General features: G+C 49.5%; 1 long non-coding RNA gene across 1 annotated transcript in view; it reads right to left on the minus strand.

The window, feature by feature from the left end:
* The window catches only part of LOC135185929 (uncharacterized), a 32602-nt gene extending 17569 nt beyond the window's left edge, over positions 1–15033 (minus strand). Inside the window, exon 1 of the long non-coding RNA XR_010306687.1 lies at positions 14955–15033. This is a non-coding gene — a long non-coding RNA (uncharacterized LOC135185929). The remainder of the gene's footprint in view (positions 1–14954) is intronic.
* Between the last annotated feature and the right edge of the window lie 837 nt (positions 15034–15870).

A 15870-nucleotide genomic window follows, 5' to 3' on the forward strand; every position in this document is an offset into this window, starting at 1 on the left:
ACCCCTCACCAAACCACCCCACAGCCTGCACTAGCATGGAGGCTTCCACCTCCCTTCTTTGCTTGCTAGGTGGTTTCTTTTGGCTTTTGTGTATCTCTCAGCCAAAACAACTGCAGCTAGAAACTGCCATGGACCAATCCCTGTGGAGAAGGACCTGGGTGTCCTGGTGAACAAGTTCTGCATGGCACAGCAATGTGCCCTGGTGACCAAGCAGGACAATGGGATCCTGGGGTGCATTAAGAGGAGTATGGCCAGATGATTGAGGGAGGTTCTCCTCCCCCTCTGTTTCACCCTGGTGAGACCTCACCTGGAGTACTTCATTCAGTTTTGGGCTCCCCAGTTCAGGGAGGACAGAAGTCTACTCAAAAGAGTCCAAGGGAGGGCTACAAGGATGCTGAAAGGGCTGGAGCACTGCCTGATGAGAGGCTGAGGGACCGTTTGGTCTAATGAAGAGAAGGCTTAGAGGGGATCTAATCAACCTTTATACACATCTGAGTACTGGGGGTCAAGAGGGAGGGGATAAACTCTTTGCAGTTGCACCCTGTGATAGGACAAGGGGCAATGGGTGCCAACTGCAGTACAGGAAGTTCCACCTCACCATGAGGAAGAACTTCTTTACTGTAAGGGTTACAGAGCACTGAAATAGGCTCCCCAGAGAGGTTGTGTAGTCTCTGTCTGAATGTGTTCCTGTGTGACCCACACTAGATTCTATGCTCCTACTCTGGCAGGAGGGTTGGACTCAATGATCTCTGGAGATCACTTCCAACCCCTAATATGCATTGATCCTATGAACCAGCTGAAGCCATAGCCATCGATCTGCTGCCTGCACATCAGCTCACATCTCTGGGACTCCTTACCACTGGGGACAATCATAATATCATAGAATCAAGCAGGTTGGAAGAGAGCTCCAAGCTCAGCCAGCCCAACCTAGCACCCAGCCCTGGGCAGTCAACCAGACCATGGCACTAAGTGCCCCAGCCAGGCTTTGCTTCAGCACTTCCAGGGACAGTGACTCCACCACCTCCCTGGGCAGCCCATTCCAATGCCAATCACTCTCTCTCATGCAAGAACTTCCTCCTAACATCCAGCCTAGACCTCCCCCAGCACAACTCCTTTCTAAGCTGGTGTCCTCTTCCCTAGGGAGGTGCAGCTCAGGCAACATGAGGAGGGAGGAGTGGGTGAAGTGGGAAGGGTGAGCACCACTACTTGAGTTTAGGAAGACACATGGGTGGTAGGATGCTATGGGCCTTGTGTGGCCATGGAGCAGTCTGGCCAGTGCTGCTGTGGGGCTCATCAATGGCCAGCTTCCTGGGGAGCTAAAGATGATGCCTCTGCACTGCAGTGTGTACAGCTGACCTCTCCATCACTGAGTCACTGCCCTCCCAAATTCATTTTACTTGGCCTCAGTTGAGTTTGGAGTCAGAAACAGGCTTCTTCATGGCCTTTTGCCCCTCTTGCTATCCTTCAGTCTTGTAAGACCTCTTGCAGCCATCTCAGTAGTTTTGCTCTGTTGTGGGAGGATCCCACTGCTCTCAGCTCCAGCCTTTTCCAGGCAAAGAACTGCAAGCTGTTTGCTGTTAAATCTTAGGCACTGTTTAGTGTGATCTTGGACCAGTCACTAATTGATAGCTCTTTCTGCCACTCTTCTGAAATCAGAGCTGCAGCTGCCAGTTCTTCTTCCCTGCTTCGTGCAAGAAGCAGAAGGGAGAAGGAGGAGGTAGAGGCAGCTTTAAGACACACTAAAAAAAAAGGAGGAATTTCTTTGCTTTTTAAAGGGTCACTGCATGCAGTTCCCTGACTTTAAAATGCACACAGTACTAGGAAGTTGGTTACATTCCTGCTGATACCATATCAGAAGCATCAAGAGTTTGATGGGCCATGTCCTAACGACAGGAAAATCCTTACTTGGCTAAGTTATTTTCCTTCCACAACACAAAGCTGTGGATATTTCTTTTTTAATTGGAAAGAAAAGGATTTTTCCTGTTAAAAAGGCTAATTGCTGAGCTTCCAGTCCATCCCTTCCTCACTGAGGTATAGTCACCAGTCATGGAGGGTTCACGCAATTACAGAAACACTCAGGCTGGAAAAGCCCCTCAGGATCACCAAGTCCAACCACTGATCCTACTCTACAAGGCTCACCCTAAACCATATTCCCAAGCACCACAGCCAAATGACCTTTAAACACATCCAGAGTTGGAGACTCCACCACCTCCCCGGGCAGCTCATTTGCTGCCACTCTTGCTGCAAAAAAGTATTTCCTAATGTCCAGTCTAAACCTGCCCAGACACAGCTTGAGGCCATTCCCTCTTCTTCTATCACTATTTACCTGTGAGAAGAGACCAGCAGCAACCTCCCTACAACCTCCTTTCAGGTAGCTGTAGACAGCCATGAGGTCTCCTGTGTTCAGCTTGTGACCATTGGCCCTTGTCCTGTCACTGGGCACCACTGAAAACAGTCTGACCCCATCCTTTTAACTGTGCCCTTGTGGTGGTTTGGGTGTTACCTGCCCCCCACTCTTGTGAAAATCACCCAGACTAGACTCAGCTGAGCTGGAAATTAAAGAATGAACCTTGGTGTTTACAGCTTAGCACAAGATACAAGCAGATAGTTACAATCTAGACAGCTATAGACAGAAATAGGCAAGTTAAAGGTAACACAGAAACACAGCAGCCCTCCCAGAAACCAGAGTCCCCAGGAGGGGCTCCCAACCACCCTTCCACCTCCTTTCCACCCCTCTACCTTATCCCAGACTTTGCCTCATGTTCAAGGTGAGTTTGGAGGATTGGCCAGGGGGGTTAGGAAGCAGAAGGATTAGTTACACAGGCAGCAGGTTAGGGAGAGAGAAATGCAGGCAGCCAGAGCCAGAGAGCAACTCTGTTATCTATGTTCTTGTTTTCATGCATCTCAGCAAGCCTATGAGTGCAGCAGACATCAGCATTGGTTCCTTTTCACAGCCTAGCATCTAATTCTTCCCACCAAAATATCCCAGCTAGGCTCAAACTTGCACATCTTGCTTCTCTACATCTCAGCAAGTCTATGAGTGAAGCAGACATCAGCACTGGTACCTTTTCACAGCCTAGCATCTAATTCTTCTCACCAAAATATGCCAGCTAGGCTCAAAGGAGCACAGCCCTTTAGGTATTGATTAGCACTATATAGATCCCCTTTCAGGCTGCTCTTCTCCAGGTGAAACAGCCCCAGGGCTCAGCTCCTGTGACCCCATCATCTCCTGGTCTCTCTCCAACAGTTCCTGTTCCTCTTTAGACAGAGATCTTCCAACTCTACAAATGCAGTCATCTTGAGAGGAGCTGGAAGAGTTAACTAAATAAAATGGCAACAGGCAACGTGAGAGGAGGGAGAGATGTTAAGAACTGGGGCATTGTTTTCTGGGGCATGGTTTGTACTCAGAGAGGAAAGGCAAAACCACCTTTCCTAGGTGGTTGGGATTGGCAGGCTCTGGCCACTCCTTCAGAAAAAAAAGTCTTAGCAATTTACTCTGAACAATTCAAAGTAAACTGAAACTTTGGAGGTTGCTTAGTCCTCCTCCTGATTTATTGATTCAACACTTGTGATCAGAGCTGCAGTGTTTAATATCTGTGACTGGACTTGTAGCGATGGGAAGGAAGAAGTGTGCTGGGTGGATAGGAGTAAGCCTGAGTCTTGCTGCTCTGCTGGCTGTGGAGGTGACTGGTCAAAGGTGAGGGCTGTGAGCGTGTTGAAGAGTAACCAAGCACATAGAAAAAGCAATCTTAAGACTGAGTCACTAAAACCAGCTACCCATTGTAGTAACAGCCTCTTAAACCCCTCTTCTAAGCAAGATGTTGACCAGTACTACATTAGCTGCTCTGCAGAGCAATCTGTACAAAGACATTTATCTCTAGAAAAAGAAATCAGCACAGCTAGAAGAAATGGCTCCAGAAAGTGTAGATTCCCCAGGACCAAACAATACATGACAGTGTTCTCCAATTTTAACCAGTAGATCCCAGCCACTCAGTTCCACTGGAAGGCAGGAACTCAGCCACTCAGTTCCACTGGAGGGAAGGCACTCAGCCACTCAGTTCCACTGGAAGGCAGACACTCAGCCACTCAGTTCCACTGGAAGGCAGGCACTCAGCCACTCAGTTCCACTGGAAGGCAGACACTCAGCCACTCAGTTCCACTGGAAGGCAGACACTCAGCCACTCAGTTCCACTGGAAGGCAGGCACTCAGCCACTCAGTTCCACTGGAAGGCAGACACTCAGCCACTCAGTTCCACTGGAGGGTAGCACTCAGCCACTCAGTTCCACTGGAAGGCAGGCACTCAGCCACTCAGTTCCACTGGAAGGCAGACACTCAGCCACTCAGTTCCACTGGAAGGCAGGCACTCAGCCACTCAGTTCCACTGGAAGGCAGGCACTCAGCCACTCAGTTCCACTGGAGGGAAGGCACTCAGCCACTCAGTTCCACTGGAAGGCAGGCACTCAGCCACTCAGTTCCACTGGAAGGCAGACACTCAGCCACTCAGTTCCACTGGAGGGAAGGCACTCAGCCACTCAGTTCCACTGGAAGGCAGGCACTCAGCCACTCAGTTCCACTGGAGGGAAGGCACTCAGCCACTCAGTTCCACTGGAAGGCAGGCACTCAGCCACTCAGTTCCACTGGAAGGCAGGCACTCAGCCACTCAGTTCCACTGGAAGGCAGACACTCAGCCACTCAGTTCCACTGGAAGGCAGACACTCAGCCACTCAGTTCCACTGGAAGGCAGGCACTCAGCCACTCAGTTCCACTGGAAGGCAGGCACTCAGCCACTCAGTTCCACTGGAAGGCAGGCACTCAGCCACTCAGTTCCACTGGAAGGCAGGCACTCAGCCACTCAGTTCCACTGGAAGGCAGGCACTCAGCCACTCAGTTCCACTGGAAGGCAGACACTCAGCCACTCAGTTCCACTGGAAGGCAGACACTCAGCCACTCAGTTCCACTGGAAAGCAGGCACTCAGCCACTCAGTTCCACTGGAAGGCAGGCACTCAGCCACTCAGTTCCACTGGAAAGCAGGCACTCAGCCACTCAGTTCCACTGGAAGGCAGGCACTCAGCCACTCAGTTCCACTGGAAGGCAGGCACTCAGCCACTCAGTTCCACTGGAAGGCAGGCACTCAGCCACTCAGTTCACACAGGAACACGTCCAGGCAGGGTTTGAATATATCCAGAGAGGGAGACTCCACAACTCCCCCTGGACACCTTGTTCCAGTGTTCTGGCACCCTCACAGGGGAAAAAAAAAATCCTCCTCATGTTTCCATGGAACTTCCTATGCCTCAACTACTACCCATTGCTCCTGGTGCTGTCAAATGCCAGTGGGACCACTTGGAAACACAGCAGCTATGTAAGAAACCTTTCCTTGAGCTTCCAGCAGGAGCACAGAGATTGTTCTATTACAGCAAACATGTTCTGTTACAGCAACTACAGAGAATGCCTCAGGAGCCAGATGGTGGCATAAGAAGATAAACCATTTGTACCAAGTTGTGTGCCTTAATGGTGCCTTATCAAGTTGTGCAAACAGAAAAGATCAGACAAGTGCCACTGAAGAGTGTAATAAAACTGATACAATATTAGGCTTTGGCAGTGTTGGCACTTGGTGAAAGCAGAAGGTAAGCTGCCTCAGATGCCTCCATAAATCCCTTTTTAGTAGGCACTGTTTACTTGTCATAAAATCAAATCACTAACAAACACAGCTCAAGCACAGCTGTCTGTGCAGAAACGCTGCCCACAGGCTGAGCTCTTGGTCCCGCTGCTCTCCCTGACACATGCACACAGCTCCTCTGCAGCAGGCACCTGCTAACACCTTCTGAACCATGACACTCTAGGAGGTGACACAGCTAAGTTGAGCTTCTGCTGTGTACAGTTCTGGAGCCCCTAGCACAAGAAGGACTTGGAACTGTTGGAGTGAGTCCAGAGGAGGCCACCAAGATGCTCAGAGGGCTGCAGCAGCTCTGCTATGAGGACAGCCTAACAGAGTTGGGGCTCTGCAGCCTGGAGAAGAGAAGGCTTTGAGAAGGCTTTGCAGTGGCCTTCCAGGAGGGCTGGGCAGGGACTGCTGACAAGGTCTTGTAATGGCAGGACGAGGAGTAATGGGTTTAAACTGGCAGAGGGGAGATTCAAACTGGACGTTAGGAAGAAGTTGTTTGCAGTGAGGGTGGTGAGACACTGGCACAGGTTGCTCAGGGAGGCAGTGGCTGCTCCCTCCCTGGAGGTGTTGGATGAGGCCTTGAGAGACCTGTTCTAGTGGGAGGTGTCCCTGCCTATGTCAGGGGGTTGGAACTGGCTGAGCTTTGAGGTCCCTTCCAACCTAAACCATTCTATGATTCTAAGATTTCAGTGGGAAAACTAAACTGGGAGATCTCCAGCATCCAGGCTGGTTTAAAATGAGTTCTTCAGTTGGATGAGCACTTGCACCTTCATCCTGCTCTCTCCCTGCCACATGTACACAGCTCCTCTTCAGCAATTTGCCTCCTGCTAACACCTTCTGAACCATGACAATTCAATAGGTGACACAGCTAAGTTGAGCTGCTGGGATTTCAGGGGCAAAACTAAACTGGGAGATATCCAGCACACAGGCTGGGTTAAAATGAGTTCTTCAGTGTGGTAAAAGGGGAAACAGTAACTCTGTTTGTGCTATAATCTATTTAAATGCCTTCACAGAAACATACACATGAATTTCTCTTAGCATTAAATAGAGCCCAATTACCTTACATTGATGTCCTCATAGCATAAACCATTAGAGAAGAAATCCTGGGAACAGGCTTTACAGCTGCAATCCCCCCCTAAGAATCACAGAATCACCCAGACTGGAAAAAGCTCTTCGAGATCATTGAGTCCAACCTATCACCCAACACCTTCTAATTAACTAACCCATGGCACTAGGAGCCTCATCCAGTCTGTGTTTAAACACCTCCAGGGATGGGGACTCCACCACCTCCCTGGGCAGCCCATTCCAATGCCAATCACTCTCTCTGCCAGCAGCTTCCTAACATCCAGCCTGAACCTGCCATAGCACAGCTTGAGGCTGTGGCCTCCTGTTCTGTCCCTTGGTGCCTGGGAGAAGAGCCCAACCCCACCTGGCTACAGCCTCCCTTCAGGTAGTTGTAGAGAGCAATGAGCTCTGCCCTGAGCCTCCTCTTCCGCAGGCTGCACACCCCCAGCTCTCTCAGCCTCTCCTCACAGGGCAAGTCATCTCAAGGTGAGTTTCCTGCAGGAAAGCACTTCTTCAGCATTGTGCTGCTGCTGTGATACCCATTCCAGAGGCAAAGCAAAGGTTGTTAGGAAATAAGCTGCAGTAGGAGACAGAGACTTTTGACACTGAGACCATCTGCCCTATGCAGCAATCGTGACAAGCAGACATCTGCTGCAGCATTTCCACGGGTCCTTCTGCCTGCATAGCACTGTTGAATTTTATTGACAGCTCCCTGCTCACTTCAGAGCTTGTATCCTGCTACCACAGTGCTGAATGGAAAGTTAAGCTTTCTACAGAATCACAGAATTGTCAGGGCTGGAAGGCACCCTGAGGATCATCCAGCTCCAACCCTCCCTGCCATGGGCAGGGACACCTCACACTAGATCAGCTTGCTCAGGGCCACATTCAGCCTGGCCTTAAAAAACTTCCATGGAAGCATGGAATTGTCAGGGATATCTCAGAATCACAGAATTTCTTAGCTTGGAAAAGCCTTTCAAGCTCATCGAGTCCAATAATTAGTTTCACACTGACAAGTCGTTGACTAAACCAAGTCCCTCAGCACAACATCTCATCACTATGAATTGCTATGCTTGGAAAGGACCACCAGGATCAGCCAGTCCAACCTGCATCACAGCATCCTTCATCACTAGGCCATAGCCTCAAGCACCACATCCACTTTTCTTTTAAACACCTCCAGGGATGGGGACTCCACCACCTCCCTGGGCAGCCTGTCCCAGTGCTCAGGAAAGAACTTCCTCCCAACATCCAACCTAAACCTCCCCTGATGCAACTTGAGGCCATTTCCTCTTGTCCTAGCATTAGTAATTCAAGAAAAGAGACCAGGTCCAGCCTCACAACCTCCTTTTAGGTACCTGTAGAGGACAATAAGGTCCCCTCTCAGCCTCCTCTTCTGCAGACTAAACAAGCCCAACTCCCTCAGCTGCTCCTCATAGGTCATGTTGTCCAGACCTCTCCCCAGCCTCCTTGCCCTTCTCCACACAATCTCTCAACATCAGCTCTGTTTGCTTTGAGACAGGCACCAAAGGACTGGCACGAAGCAGTCAGTGATGCCAAGTCTGGCTTTGCCACATAGTCTCTTTGACACAAGGCAAATGTATGCAAGGGGCAACTTTCTCCTGTTTTTCTGGCAGGTTTCTGACAGGTTCCCTGTGCCCTCACTGATTTGTCCTCTCCTGTGTTTACCAGCATTACCTGTGGCAGGCTGGCTTCCCTCTACAAATCATTTGCTACATGTTCTTGGAAAGATATCAAATACTGAAAGAGGTTTAATTAACCTCTGTGGTCAAGCTGATAAGGCACAAACTTATTTGCAGCAGTAATGCTGGCTAAATACAGATGGTTGATCTGCAAGGGGATATGAGCTGTCCACATATCCTTTAAACGTTTACTTCCCTCTCCACGCTGTTTTGGCAGCTGCCTTTTGTGATATCTCCTCTGCTATGAAATTCCTGGGAGGTCTGTGGCATGCAGCTTCAATGTGTCTATATTTCTACTCGAGGGATAAGTGCTCTGCCCTGCTTCTCTGGTCTCATTTTGCTGTTTGAATGAATCATAGAATCGACCAGGTTGGAAGAGACCTCCACGATCAGCCAGTCCAACCTATCACCCAGCACTGCCCAATCAGCCAGACCTTGGCACTAAGTGCCTCATCCAGGCTTTGCTTCAACACCTCCAGGCACAGCAACTCCACCACCTCCCTGGGCAGCCCATTCCAATGCCAATCACTCTCTCTGCTAACAACTTTCTCCTAACATCCAGCCTAGACCTCCCCTGACACAGCTTGAGACTGTGTCCCCTTGTTCTGTTGCTGGGTGCCTGGGAGAAGAACCCAACCCCCACCTGGCTACAGCCTCCCTTCAGGTAGTTCATGATCATGCTTCTGGCATACATGTGCTGGTGAATCCTCTTGGGATTCCTTTTGGGCAATAGGTATTATCCAGATAAAACTTTTCTCCTGTTAGAAATGGCACTGCTGTCTTTGTGTTGGGAATGGCATGAGCAGGTGGGCTTGATGATCTCCAGAGGTCCCTTCCAACCCCTACCATTCTGTGACAGTATGAAGCTATAAAAGCCTGCATATGAAATGCAGAGCACAAGGCAGAGCTGTTGCCTGCCTGGTTGGAGGCTGGAACAACAGGAATTCAGTGAGTCAGTAGGCACATAGAATCATAGAGTAGAATCACAGAATGGTTTAAATTGGAAGAGACCTCAAAGCTAATCCAGTTCCAACTCTCTGCCATAGGCAGGGACACCTCTTGCTAAAACAGGTTGTTTGAGACCTCATCCAGCCTGGCCTTGAACATCTCCAGGTAGGGAGCAGCTACAACCTCCCTGGGCAACCTGTGCCAGTGTCTCACCACCCTCACTGCAAAGAACTTCTTCCTAACATCCAGTTTGAATCTCCCCTCTGCCACTTCAAACCCATTCCTCCTCCTCCTGTCATGACAAGACCTTGTCAATAGTCCCTCCCCAGCCCTCCTGGAGGCCCCTTCAGATACTGGAAGGCCACTCCAAGGTCTCCTCAAAGCCTTCTCTTCTCCAGGATCAAAAGCCCCAACCCTGCAGCTAGAGCAGGTAGCTCAGAGCCCCAAGCAACCTAACACTGTACGTTTCCAGGCATGGGATGTCAGCGTCACAACTCCAGCCACAAGGCCATAATGCCAGAAGGGCATCACCTTGGCATGTGATCTCCATGCCTTTGAGGAACACTTCTGCAGACACTTCCTTCTCTGCTGCATGCAGAATGTGAGCAGTGGCATGTTGACAGGACAGAAGCCCAGAGCAAGGAATTGTGCAATTCCTGTCCATCGGCTTTGGGCATTCAGATCTGCGTGTGGGGAGACTCCGAGTCTGCAGACACTGGGTGGGAAGCAGAGAGGTCACTCTGCTACGTGGAGCTGACCAAGTCTCCCACCACAGCCAGCCAGGCTGCTCTGCTCCTTGGGGTCAAGTGAAAAGCCTTAGGGTTGAGATTTGAGGCAGATAGGGGCCCAAGGCCACCATTAAGGGCAATGCAATTTCAGTTACAGCTTCGGCTCTACTGCCACAGCAGGACTGTGCAAGCCCAAGTGTGAGCACAGGTCCACAGATGCCTCTCTGCATGTGCCCCTTGGGTCACTCCACTGTTTGCAGTGGTTAAGCTCTAGGCAAAGCTTAGATTTCCTCCAAAATGTTTCACCAAGTGATCTCTACCCTTGACATGGGTAGAGAAAACCCGCTGATCTTCCCCATCCCTTGAGTTTGTGATGCTTGACAGGACAAAAATCAACCAGAGTGAGGATGAAAACTACTGGACTAAGCACTTCTGCTGTCTAACATGCAGCATTCTCTGCATGCCAAGCACACACACACCCCCCTCCAGCAACACTACCATCATACACGATTCATGTCCCTTCATCCTCCACAGCTTCACAAGAAGGTTTAGAAAGACGTTAAGAGATTTCCAACTGAAGGCAACACACAACACAGAATCCCAGAATCACTGTGGGTTGACAGGGAGTGCAAACCTTTGGGAGAATATAGGCTGCAGTTCTGCATGGCTGGTGTCAGAACCTATGCAGCTAGTTGGTGAGCTGGTCCAGACCCATGGCCAGCGGCAAACCATCTTCACAGAATCCCAGCATGGTGGGGCTTGAAAAGAACCAATGGAGATCATCTATCCCAACCCCCCTGCTAAATCTGAGTCTCCCAGAGCAGCCTATCCAGAATCACAATGCCCAGCCAGGCCTGGAATCTTTCCAGATAAGGAGAACCCACAACCTCTCTGGGCAGACTGCTCCAGGGCTTCAGCACCCTCACAGCAAATAAGTTTCTCTTAAAGTGAAGCCTCCTGGCTTGCAGTCTGTGCTAGAGGCACACTACAGAGTAGAGGACAATACCAGCACTGTGTTTTGCTGGAAATAAAAGGCAAGTTTTCTAGCCATGGAAATTCCTCTAAAGCAGAATCTGCCCACCATGGGATTAGTATCTTTGCATTTACCTCTGGTCATCATTTTTTACCTGTATAATTATTCTTCCAGCAAAGCAACATCATTTACCAATGGAATGGGCTGTCCAGGGAGGTGGTGGAGTTGCCATCCCTGGAGGTGTTCAAGCAAAAACTTGATGAAGCACTTAGTGCCATGGTCTGGTTGACTGGATAGGGCTGGGTGCTAGGTTGGACTGGGTGAGCTTGGAGGTCTCTTTCAACCTGGTTGATGATTCTATGATTCTATGGTCTAGTGATATACAGCTTGGATGGGAAACTAATGCTGGGATAAAAGGTGAAGTGTTCATGCCACTTGTGTCACCTTGTGCTACTTAGAAGCTAGCTAGAATGTTTTGGTGAGAAGGATTAGATCACAGGCTGTGAAAGAGAAACAATGGTGATGTCTACTTCACTCAAAGGCTTGCTGAGATGTATAAGAACAAGAGTATAAACATAGCTAAGGCAGTTCCAGCACCGCCTGGGCTTTGAGCTGCATTTCTCTCTAACCTCACCCTCCATCTCTCTGATTAATCCACTTGCTTCCTAACACCACTGGCCGAACCTCCATTCTTCCTTGGGCACAAGGCAACATCTGGGGAAAGGCAGAGGGGTGGGAAAAGGTGGAAGGGTGGTTGGGAGCCCCTCCTGGGGACTCTGGTTTCTGGGAGGGCTGTTGTGTTTCTGTATTACCTTTTACCTTGTATATTTCTGTCTATAACTGTATAGACTGTAAATATCTGCTTGTATATTGTGCTAAGCTGTAAATATAAGCTTCATTCAATTCCCAGAGCTGGCTGAGTCTAGTCTAGGTGATTTCCAAAGTGTGTGGGGGGTGGGTAACACCCAAACCACCACACACCTGTTCAAGGGTCTCTGAAAGCTGCTAGGAAGATAGTAAGTGGCTGAGATTCTTCTATCAGATGGGATCCAGCAAAATCTATCCTAAATTCAGAGATGCAGCTGTACTCTGAGGTCACTTTCCTGAAAGTATAACCACCTCTCCTGGAACAGGCTGCCCAGGGAGATTGTGGATGCTCCCTGGAGGTGTTCAAGTCCAGGTTGGATGAGGCCTTGAGCGACCTGTTCTAATGGGAGGTGTTCTTGCCTATGGCAGGGGGTTGGAACTGGCTGAGCTTTGAGGTCTCTTCCAACCTAAACCATTCTATGACTCTAGTACTGTTGCTATCAGCACTCCAGGTCCTTCGAGACACTGGCAAACTTGTAAATACAATAGTGTCAAAATTCTCTTCTCAAGACCTTTCTCTAATCTCTACTCTTGGCATTCATGCTGACCCCACCCACTGCCATATAATCTCTATGGATCTTCACTTGAGGCTCTTGTGAGTTCCCTCTTTTTTGCCCAGGTAATGAGACTCATGGAGACCTTCACGTCTCACAACCTAATGGCAGATGAGATACTGCAAACGAGCTCTGCATGACTGTACTAGAGTGGCTCAACAGGTTTTGGTCCATGTCTAGTACACTTCTGAATGCCTTTGATTTACAGGGACATTCCAGCAGATTTCTGTCCAGAAGGGCAACCTAATATTGCTTTGGAGGCTTCTTACAGCAACTAATTCCTGCTTTGCCTCAGAAAATCCCCCCATGATTGTTTTGTTTCTTTGTTTCTTAGTCACATAGAACCATAGAATGGTCTAGATTGGAAGGGACCTCAAGGATCTTCCACAGGCAAGGACACCTCCCACTAGAATAGGCCACAAGAAGTCACCTCGGAGCCTCCTCTTCTCCAGACTGATGAGCTTTGAGGTCCCTTCCAATCTAAATCACTCTATGATTCTATGAACCTCTTGTGAAAATAAGATTTCTTTTACTGTAGCCTGTTAATCTTCAAAACAGAGAAGTAAACTAACAAGAACCAAGCAGGCAACTGCATGGAGCTGATCTGAGTTTGCCTCTCTACTTGCGCTCGCAGCAGCACCCTGACGTCACGCAGCCTTTCACTCAGTGCTGCTAACGTAGAACTGGGCTGCACGGCGCAGTGAGGGTCGTTATGGTTACTAAAGATAAAGATCTACACTTCCACCCCCTCACCCCCCCCCAGACCTTAGCCTGGTGGCTTTGTTCCTCCATGCATGGCTACAGCACCTCTCAGTGCCTGTGAGTCAGTGGGGCAAACACTGCGCCAAAGCAGAGCGATTATCTCCACGTCACGCACAGGCAGTGAAGCAAGGGAGAAGCCAGACAAGCCAGCAATGTGCTCTGGTGGCCAGGAGGGCCACTGCCATTCTGGGCTGGACTAAAAGGGCTGTGGTTAGAAGGTTGAGAAAGGTTCTCCTGCCCCTCTACTCTGCCCTGCTCTTGTAGCCTGTCCTTGCAGGAGAGGTGCTGCAGCCCTCTGGTCACTCTCCTCTAGCCTCACTCCAGTGATTCCATATCCTAACTCACCAACATAGGAAACATGGAACAAGAGGCAGACTTTGAAACAAGGCTTTCCAACTATTCAATCTATTTAAAGCCACTGACGTAGGACTGCAGGCATGCAAGGCTGAGCAACAGCAGGTTAGTTAAAAAGCTATTTTATATACCAGTGCTATGCTTCAGTACAACCACAGTGCTATCACAGGAGAATAGGAACTATTTTCAGCAGTGCTCATACTCCAGAAACTTGCAGCAGCACATCACAGCTCTCCTTCTCATGCCCACACTGTCTATGAGTGAAGCTGACAGAATCTAGAAAGGAAGAGTCATTTGCTTAGCTGTTTTGGAGAGGGTTTGCATTGGTTCTGGGTCTCCCAATTCAAGAGAGATGTTGAGATGCTGGAAGGTGTCCAGAGAAGGGCGATGAAGCTGGTGAGGGGCCTGGAGCACAGCCCTGTGAGGAGAGGCTGAGGGAGCTGGGGGTGTGCAGCCTGCAGCAGAGGAGGCTCAGGGCAGAGCTCATTGCTGTCTACAACTACCTGAAGGGAGGCTGTAGCCAGGTGGGGTTGGGCTCTGCTGCCAGGCAAGCAGCAACAGAACAAAGGGACAGAGTCTCAAGCTGTACCAGGGCAGGTCTAGGCTGGATGTTAGGAGGAAGTTGTTGGCAGAGAGAGTGATTGGCATTGGAATGGGCTGCCCAGGGAGGTGGTGGAGTCACCGTCCCTGGAGGTGTTGAAGCAAAGCCTGGCTGGGGCACTCAGTGCCATGGTCTGATTGGTTGGGCAGGGCTGGGTGCTAGGTTGGACTGGATGAGCTTGGAGCTCTCTCCCAACCTGGTTGATTCTATGATTCTATGGTTCTGGCTTTTTACAGCCCTTCTTTTATTGGTGAGCATTCTAATGACATCACTTTCATATTATTAATGTCACAGAACCAGAATACCAAATATTAACTTAGCGGGGAAGAGGGAAATTACTGCTGGACTTAAAAGGATATTGGAAGCTAGGATATCTTTATGGTGTCATTTAGAAAGATTTCAATGGGACCACATGAACACAGGACAAGATTAATTGCTCATATTATTCCTTGCAAGGCAGCCACAGGAAATGGCTTTTTATTGCCACCTTCAGGGCTCATAATTTCTTTGGGCTGGCCAAGAAAATATGCAGCTTTTTGCAAGGCCTCTCAAACACCTACTGGTTTCTGTTGGCACAGCTCTGTCTCCATTACAGTCAGGAGCTTAAATACAGTGAATAAACATCTCTGTGTGACCAACTCATTGCCTTCTATGTTCATGCTGGACTCAATGAGCATAGAGATCTGCTCCAATCGGAACAGTTCTGTCATTCAGTATATTAAACAGTCTGACATAACTTACTCTTTTCAGCTGTCCAGTGGTAAGTGCAAGTCTGCCACATCACATCAGGCTTTGTTCTTCGTGGAACTGTGTTAGGGCTGTCAGGGAACACATCAAAAACTGGCTTTAATTTGCTGTTCTGTCACTTGTCCCTGGAGGTGTTTGAAAATCATGGAATCATAGAATGGTTTAGGTTGGAAGGGACCCCAAAGATAATCCAGTTCCAATCCCTGGCACAAGCAGGAGCACCTCTGATTAGAACAGGTCACTCAAGGCCTCATCCAATCTGGCCTTGAACACCTCCAAGGAGGGAGCAGCCAAAACCTCTGCGCCAGAAGCCTGGAACAGGCTGCCCAAGGGAGCTGTGGAGTCTCCCCCTCTGGAGATATTCAAAACCTACCTGGATGTGTTCCTGTGTGATCTGCTCTAGGTGATTCTGCTCTGCAGGGGAGCTGGACTGGGTGAGCTTTGGAGGTGCCTTCCAGCCCCTGACATTCTGTGATCCTCTGATGTGGTACTTGGGGTGAACTTTGTGAAGTGTAGGATGGTGAATGGTTGGACTTGATGATCCCTGGGCCCTTTTCCAACCTGAATGGTTCTCCAATTCTGTGATCCTGTAAGAGCAGAGAACTGTCTTCAGATAGCCCAGGTTAAGTGCAGGGAGTCCTGCTGCACACCACAGGCTGTGTCCTCAGAGGTTTTAGCTGATGTCAGAAGTGCTTTCATAAATCAGCTGCAGCAGCACAGGCTAATTTAGATTTACTTTACGTAGGCGTCTCTGCACTTTGCTGCTGCTGGAGTGACAGCAGGGCTGCCATGCCTCAGGAAATGAGATGTCAGTGTGCTTGGTGATTGATGCAAGGTGTTGAGAGAGCCCTGAAGCCTTGGCAGCCAATGTGCTGGGTGTAGGCTGGGTACTGCTGCATGTATGCTGCTC

The sequence above is a fragment of the Pogoniulus pusillus genome, chromosome 24 (assembly GCF_015220805.1).
Source record: "Pogoniulus pusillus isolate bPogPus1 chromosome 24, bPogPus1.pri, whole genome shotgun sequence".
In the NCBI taxonomy this organism is placed as follows: Eukaryota; Metazoa; Chordata; class Aves; order Piciformes; family Lybiidae; genus Pogoniulus; species Pogoniulus pusillus.